Here is an 8,221-nt window from a genome sequence, read left to right as displayed (position 1 = left end):
TTTGCCACTTTCATGACTGTTGTTGGGCATAAGAGAGAAGGAATGCTGTGTTGAAGTCAAGGGAGTGAAAGCAGTGTTCTTGAAGACTTGAAATAATGATTCTACCTTAGGCACAGTGTTGCAGACACATACCCAGTATAAAGAGCCTGAAGAGACTGTCAGATGGGAATGCGTTGCCAAGGTGGGCTTTCAGATCCTGGGACGACAATGAGGGAGGCTCCAAAGGAGTGTGCACCTTCCAGGGTTGATCCAAGGTCCTTGTCCCTGGAATCTGCAGTCAAATTCAACAAAGACATAGTGACAAACTACTTCTGTTTTGCCCTTCTACAGCCAAGTAAAGATACTGATTTTCTATACGTATGTCTGGGGGAAGGGAGGCTTCTGGTGCTATTTACAGCACTGGGTACAGCAATGTGGAGAAGTGACACCTATCTCTGGTTTGACAGCATGGGCTGCTATGCTTTTGAAATCAGTTCCTTCAAGACCTTGAGCTGTGGCAGAAATCTTCCTCTAGCAGCTCCCTGTTGCACAGCACTTGCCCAGGTCCTACGCTGCGTGGAATATCCAGTCCTGGTGTCCAAGCGAGCCAAATGTGCAGAACACCAAGATAATGCAGCCCTCTATTTCTTATGGTTCTGGTCCATAGACTGTGTATCCATAGTCCTCTCATGGGAAAGGGCATGAGAATACCTTGGGTTTTGGCATATTTGTGTGTGGAGAAGGGGTCATTTCTGGAACTGTAGGGATCCAGCTGTCAGGACACTCTGGAGCAGGAAGCATGGGCAAAGGGTCCACCATGAGGTTGTCACTCCCTGAACATTGTTTAAACAAAAGCTGAAGCCTGTGTGATGAAAGTGAGAACTCTCTCTTTTCTTCTGTCACTTCCTCCCTGAGGAAACAGCTGCAGGCTCCCAGACCTACCCTGTCCACCCCAGCAGCAGAGAGCAGGCAGAGATGGCATTTTTTCGGTAAGCAGGACCTATGGTGCCAGTAGCAACTCCTCAGAAGAAGGGAGGAAAAAACCCACTCTTCAAGTCCTGGAAACAAAAATCAAAACCACCAGCTAAGACACAGGAAAGGTAATGCTGTCCTAAGGATGATACGGTCTCACCAGCCTGCACTCTTTTCCCAAGCCCAGAGCTTCTCTGCATGGTTGACCACAAGAAAAGTCACTCCCGTAGAAAGAAGTAGCAGAAAAAACACTTCCACCAGGATAAGCACACATTCATTCAAGATAACGTCTCCACAGGATTAAGTCTACTGCTCCCCTCTACAGTGTCTTGTAGTGCACATTGCCATGCAGACAGCTCGGTCATTATAGTGTCACTTTGAAGCAGTATGAAGAACAGTGATATATATATAAAGACTCTCAGTACCAAGTTTCTGTCCACTGAACTCTCCTATTGCACTGAACCACCTGCTACTGCAGACAACAGCATTCAGATCAAATGAAGTCTGAGCATCCAGCTCCAGACCAAGGAACCAATCACCTGTTCCTGCTGGCTTTTCAGCAGCAAGACTTTTAGCTATGGATGTCAAACAATGCTCTGAAGCATGTAAATCCCTCTTAACTGCTCTTCAGTTAGTGTTGAAAGATTATTAAGGGGAAAATAATTTTTTTTTTTTTTTTTAATTATAGGCAATGCTTCCTAAATTTGTGTGGGACTCTAACTCTGAAGTGTTAGATGTCATCCTTTGTAGAGTGTGAAGGGTCACTTAAACTGGGAATGGTGAGGGAGGATCCTCATATCCTGTAGTCACACCCCTGTTGCATTGGATGTCATCAGTGAGCACACATCTGTTTAACAACCCAGTTCCAGACTGGGGTGGGGTGAAGAAGTTTTCAATATTTCATGCTTTTTAACCTCTTCTAAGTATGTCACAAAATTCAGCATTTACATGAAAGGACCAGGACCTCGTATGTGCTCGCTGTTTTAGGTACCACGATCTAGAAGAGGGAAATGTGTGACCAGAATATACAGAGGAATGCTCAGCAGTGTGAACCTTTGAGTAGCAGAGTAATATGAGATGGAGTTATCTTTTTTTGGTTTTTGTTTTTTTTTTTTTTTTTTAAAACCCATCAACAAAGAACTGCTATTTATAACTCTGCTGATAAATGACTTCTTAAAAGGGATTCTAAAGCCTAGTGGTTCTTTAACACTTAAAATTTGACTCCCCTGCTGAATTTTTCTTTTCTGGCTAAACCCCCATATCAGATGCCTAAAGTAATGTGCTGTTAGAAGTGTGGCTGTGTAACATACTTCCGTATTTGTTCTAAATTAACTTTCTGAAATCTGTGTCCATTTAAATCAGCTCTTCCAAACAACAGCAACAGTGTAGCTTTAATGTTTTGGTGTGGTTAGCATTATTATATCTATTTAATTAGTCTCTTGTTAAATGAATGACTCATACTGATCTTTATGCATCATTGCTGGCTGGTTACTTTTGATAAGATTGAACAGAGATGTTTCACCTTTAAAAGATGGTCCTAAGAACCCAATTACACTGATGTAACTGTCTCTTTGAACAGTCTGTGTGATTTTTTTAACTGATGTTTTTATTTCACAAGTTTAATACAGACATCTGTATTCGTGTATGAACACTGAAAAATAATGAAAGGGAAACAATCTTTAACTACAGCTGCAGTGTAAATGTAAGTTAAACACAGAAATTTGTGACTTGGGACAAAACTGTGATTGTAGTTACCTTATTAGTGGGACACTTTGCAGCTGCCTTGAGACTTAGATGTGGGTTACGATCTGCATCTTAATCTTCCTTCTTTAGAGGGAGAAAGTGTAGCCTGTCTCACATCTATATTTGGTGCAGCATGCATACTCCACTGTGCTAATACACCACATCAGGAAGGAATTTCAAATGCTTCCAAGGAATTTAGTAACAAAAGTCCTGCTGGCTTTCCTTACATGCATGGGTGAGGGAACATACTAATCTTGTGTAATAAACTGTTCTCTTTCTGCTGCTGCTGCTGGAGCCTGAACAATGGAATAATGAACTAATATCTCTTCATTTTCTTGACAGAGTTGAATACGCTGGGCCACCGTTTTCTCTGCTGACAAGCTTGAATTGGACTGACCAGTGCCACCTGTGAGCTGTTAAAACTGCTTTACTTTTGTATTCGTTAGAGTGCATGTGCAGCATTTGTTTTGGACAACACCCAGCGAGACAGAAATGTTGAGCTTCCTTGGGGGTGCCAGTGGGGTAAGTCCACTCTCCCGCTGACTCTGAGGAAACAAGTGGAGATAGCCTTCCTGCTATTCCTTCAGCAAATTTAAGAGAATATGCTGGTCTCTTGACCTGGAATGTGAGAGAGCATGAGATGTGATCACTTTATGCTTCACACTGTTGTTTTCTGTTTTGTTTAATCTTTTCATGCCATTCAACACTTAAAATGTTCATTGTTTATATTTTGCTATTATATTTACACTTGAATAGTCATCAAGTCACTTTTTTCTTTCAGTCTTGCCTGTAGCTGTCACTTTAAGGAAAGGTGTAAATCCAAGTTTTGTTTTTTTATTGGCTGTGACAGGAAAATAAAATTAAACTTGCCAAAAAAAATATACCAGGTAATTAATGTGTTCGGATTTGGAGACATCTGTTCAGATGAGCTGGCTTAGAGACATCTGATAATCAGTCAGAGCTGCCCATGGCTTCAGAATTATCATGGGGACCTGTGCTCCTTTATCCCTCTCTTTCTTTCCCTAAGGTGCTTTTTGTCCTATTCCTCCACTTTATTGTTGTATGAAACCTCCTCAAGCTTATTTGCAAGTAAACAATCTAAAGAAATAGTTTTATTGCATGGTGTTACATTTAACAAGGAAAGGAGGTTCTTCCTGAAAGCATTAATGTTTTACAGCATTCTCAGAACAAGAAACTTGTTCTGCTGCAGGTGTTCTTTAGTGGAGATCCCAACACAGTATTCTTTGCTGCTCATCTCAAGTCGTGTGCTAAGATAATTGGATAAGAAGAAAGATCAGATGAGCAAATTACCACCAAGATTAGTTTATTATTTCTGTATGTTTGAAAACTATCAGGGCAATTGTACACTCTTCAGAAATTTAAGTAGCATGATGCCTAGTGAATAAAAATGTAAGCAGTCCCTATGTGTCAGCATTCCTCTTTACCCCATATATAAGCTGGGTATAGAACATGACAATTTTTTAAATAATAGATGCTAGAAAGAATGGTCTTTGTTTATAGAACATTTAGAAGCTGCAGTTCTAAATTTAAAGGCTATGTGAGCTTTCTTAAAATAAGAGTGGAGGCTGAAGTGGTTGTAAACAATAGTTAAATTTGGTGGATCTCTTCTACCGTTTAATACATAGTAGGGATTTAGGTATTATCTTAACAAATGCTAGGTACAGATAACATGTATACTTTGTGGAAATCCTCTAGGATCCACAAAGAGGGATATAGGGAAGAGAATGTTTTGAGATTGAAAGCGTGGAACACAAAAAATTAGTGACCAATGGACTGAAATGTATCAGCTGTCATTGCTTCCCAGGTCTGTTTACTGTATGGTTTTTTTAAATCTTATTGTCCTTGGAAGTAAACAAATAGTGATTTTGCTCTTACTATTGCCCTGAATTAGCAATGTTAAGCCATTTGCTGGTTTCCTGATCTCTGATACACAGTTGGTTTTACAGTTAGTGGTGTGGAGTCTTTTTTTCTTTGAGGTGTGTTCGGTGTGACAGGGATGAACGAGGATATCTTTGCTTTTCGTCTTTTCTCTGCTTCATGTAATGATGCTTTTTGGTTAGGTTTTTCTCTTCATGCTGTTTTTTTAGGGTGGTATAAAGTGTCTTCAGGACTGGTGATGACAAGAAGCAGCAAGAAGAAGTAGAAGTTTTGTTAGGATAATGCACAGGAAGGAAGAATGGGAAGATAGAAGCTATAATGCTTCATTATACTTGTATGCTTTTAGGTAAAACAAATCTGGGAACTATCAAACAATAATCCAGACAACACAGACAATGGTTCATTCTTACCATTTTTTGCTGGGCGAGCACGGGGTGTCTGTTACTCCTCAGGCACTCTTTCACTGCTGTTTCCTAGCTGTTTACCAAGATTTCTGTGCCTTTTCTTTCCATGGTGGCAAAGATGGCACAACTCCCTTTTTGGGGCCACCAGGCTGCTTTAGGGCTGCCTTTCCTTAAGCCATGGGATCTAAGCTGACAGGGAAATGGCTTCTGCCACTGCTTCAGCTGCTACCTACCTGAAGTTAACCTCATTTACCCTGGCCAGCCCTTTCCCACCCTCTTACAGGTAATAACAACCATGCTTTTGGGAGTGGGGAGAGTTTCCTCCCCTCTTGGTGCACCTACCCTGTCTCAGTAACTCCGGCAGCAGGAACTCCTCGCTGTCCTGAGGGGAGAGAGGCCAGGCCGCCTTTTGCTCTGGGTGGTCTGGTGGTAGTGGGAGGACACACTTCCCTCAGCTGTGGCCTGTGTCCGAATCTCACGGCCCTGCTGAGGGCAGTGACTAGCTTGTGCTGTTCCCTGCTCTGCCGCCAGGTGCTGCGAAGTTAGTTTGTGCCTGGCCCCCACTTGCCCTGGCTCTCTGGCCCTCAGTGAAAAGGTAATGTCTGCAAGTGCCTCAGTTTCCTTCTGTTTTCTTGCAGCCTTCATAGTGTGGTTCTCTCCTAGAAACATGCTGTTCATGTACTCTTTGAACTCTGGGAGGAGGTGTCTCTGTTTCCCGCCTTCCTCCCCTGACCGCCCCTGTTGCCAGGGTGGTTTTTATCATACTTGTTTTTGGATTTTAGGAATGACAAAACTTGTTTAGAATTTCAGCAGGTTTGTCATCCTAGAAACTTACTCAATCAGGGTAGGGTAAAGAGGAGCCTTTTCCAGGAAAAATACCTACCTCCTGCTCAACACTATCACCCTTGTATGTGACCTCCATGGCTGCACAGTCCTCCCTTTATGAACCTGGGGAGACTTGTGGACTGCTTGTTTTCGTGCCATCATTCCTGATGATACCTGAAAATGGTGCCTACTCAAAAGGTAAGATGGTAGGAGCCAGCAAAAAGCAGTAATCACAGACTTGGAGAGGTCTGACATCTTTGTCCCTCATTCAGGTGGGACTGCCAGAGGAAAGCAGTGTTTATGTACTTTTTCCAAGTCACATGAAATCCATTGATCTGAGAGATGATTCCTTCCTTTGTTCTCCTTCCCTCCCTTGCTGTGTACGCCTGTCCTCCCGGGTGTGGGACAAGGAAAGAAAAGGAGGCCTCGTACATTTACAAACCAGTCAAAGTGAAGGACCTCATGTCTTTGTGGCTGCAGGGAGTGAACAGTGAACTTTGTCTCTCCCACAGGCATTTTCATAGTGCACTGGTAGCCCCAAAGCTCTGAACAAAAAGCAACTTATCTCCAAGAAAGACAGGCCCTTTTCCTACACATAACTGTCAAAACTGTGATTAGTCCACTTCCCTTGCCACACATGAGATAAAGCTAAGGCACACCCTGTGTTGAAAATGAAGTGAGTTTTATCACATTTATCTCTCAAATCCTTTTTATATACAGTTGTTACAGATAATACCTGACATTATTTACACTAGAGAAACTTGATCTTCTTTTTTCTGTTTTCCTGAAATTGTTTCCTTTATTCATTTGTTCACTTTTGTTGTTTCTCGTGGACAGCTGGTGAACATGTTTCCTCTTCTCATTCTTACTCTCATCTTTCACACAGCAGTAGCAAAGGGAAAATATTGCTGTCTATTAACACAGATAACCTGCCTTTTTCTGGCTTCTAGCAGGGTTTTTGTTTATTTGTTTCAGGCAGAGGAACAGGTGACAGGTAAGTAAACAAGGCTGAGAAAGGCATGCTTGTCAAATTTTGTTTTACTGGGCACAGCTGAAATGAATCATCATGCAATGCCAAAATCCTCAGCTTTTTCTCCCAGGATTGTGCTATAAGATCTCTTCTGATTCCTTGCTACCTTTTCTTTGCCTGCTACTCTGATATTTCTCTGTCTTTATCTTGTATGCTTAACATAAACCAAATATCCATGCATTTGTTACCAGACATTTTGAATCACTTGATTCAGCTGCTGCCAAACTTGCTTATGGTTAACTTCTTGACTGTGGTGTTTTCCTATGATTTCCAACTGTCAGCACTACGAAAAATGATTCTTCCTTTAACCTGAGTGAAAAACAGCTCTTATGTCTGGCTACACTAGTAAGATGATAAACTGGCCCAACTTGTGCCATGAAAAAGTATACTTTAAATGTGCTTCTAAGAGAACAAAAACTCAAGGAAACGCTTTGACATAGCATCAAAATTGGTTTGTAACTCCTTTTATAAGACTAACAAGAGGTCAGGCTATTTTTTTCCAATCAGTTTTTCCAGCAGTCAAGTCCTGTTTGTTCTCAGGCCTGCCTGCAGGGTGAAAAATCCAAAGTCGTTTGTCTACTGGAATGTTTTTTAGAAATCTTGAGTGTTTAGCAAGTTTTGTACAACACTTCTATTCAAACCAAAATAGGGCACTCTCTTCTGTTTGAGTTTTGAGGTTTTCTTCAGGACTTCTATAATCCAGTTTTTGTATGGCCATTAAATTTCAAACATTTTGTTCTGCCATAACTATTACAGGAGTACCCACATAAGTCTCACGAATATCTATATAATGTTTCAGTGTCAGGGGTCTGTAGGCCCTTCACAGGTGTTACAAGGAGTTTTGGAAAACTATGTGATATTTGGGATGGAAAAAAATTGTTTTGATTTAGTTCAGCACAAACCACTGCAATGTGCTTCTGGATATTCTGTTTGAAACTCATGGTTTGAAGATGGTGATTAGATTAAGATTATAATCTGCCAACAACATGGAGGGTGGGAGATGAACAAACAAACAAAAAATCCCAGACCTGAAATTTGAACAGGTGTGTCAAGAACTTGCTTCCAGATTTTGATTTCATTGCAGGTGAGTCTCTTCTAGTTTGCAATTAGCAAATTCAGTTTCTGTAAAAATGTATGTAAACTTTACATATTTTAAACAAATCAAGAAAACAGGTGCTTAGAGGAGAGTTATGTGTGTAGTTTCTTGGGTGGAATTGTGTTTCCAGAGTGACCTGCAAACCTAAACACCAGTGTCACTTTCTCAGCTGTTCTGTGGAAGGAAGCCTAGCAGCTGCTGTCTCGTACCGTAGGTTACTTGTGGCATGCTCTGGACTTCTGGCAATAGAATTATATATGCCAAACCACTACT

The sequence above is a fragment of the Leptosomus discolor genome, chromosome 5 (assembly GCF_034619465.1).
Source record: "Leptosomus discolor isolate bLepDis1 chromosome 5, bLepDis1.hap2, whole genome shotgun sequence".
In the NCBI taxonomy this organism is placed as follows: domain Eukaryota; kingdom Metazoa; phylum Chordata; class Aves; order Leptosomiformes; family Leptosomidae; genus Leptosomus; species Leptosomus discolor.
Note: the sequence above shows the minus strand (reverse complement) of the source record.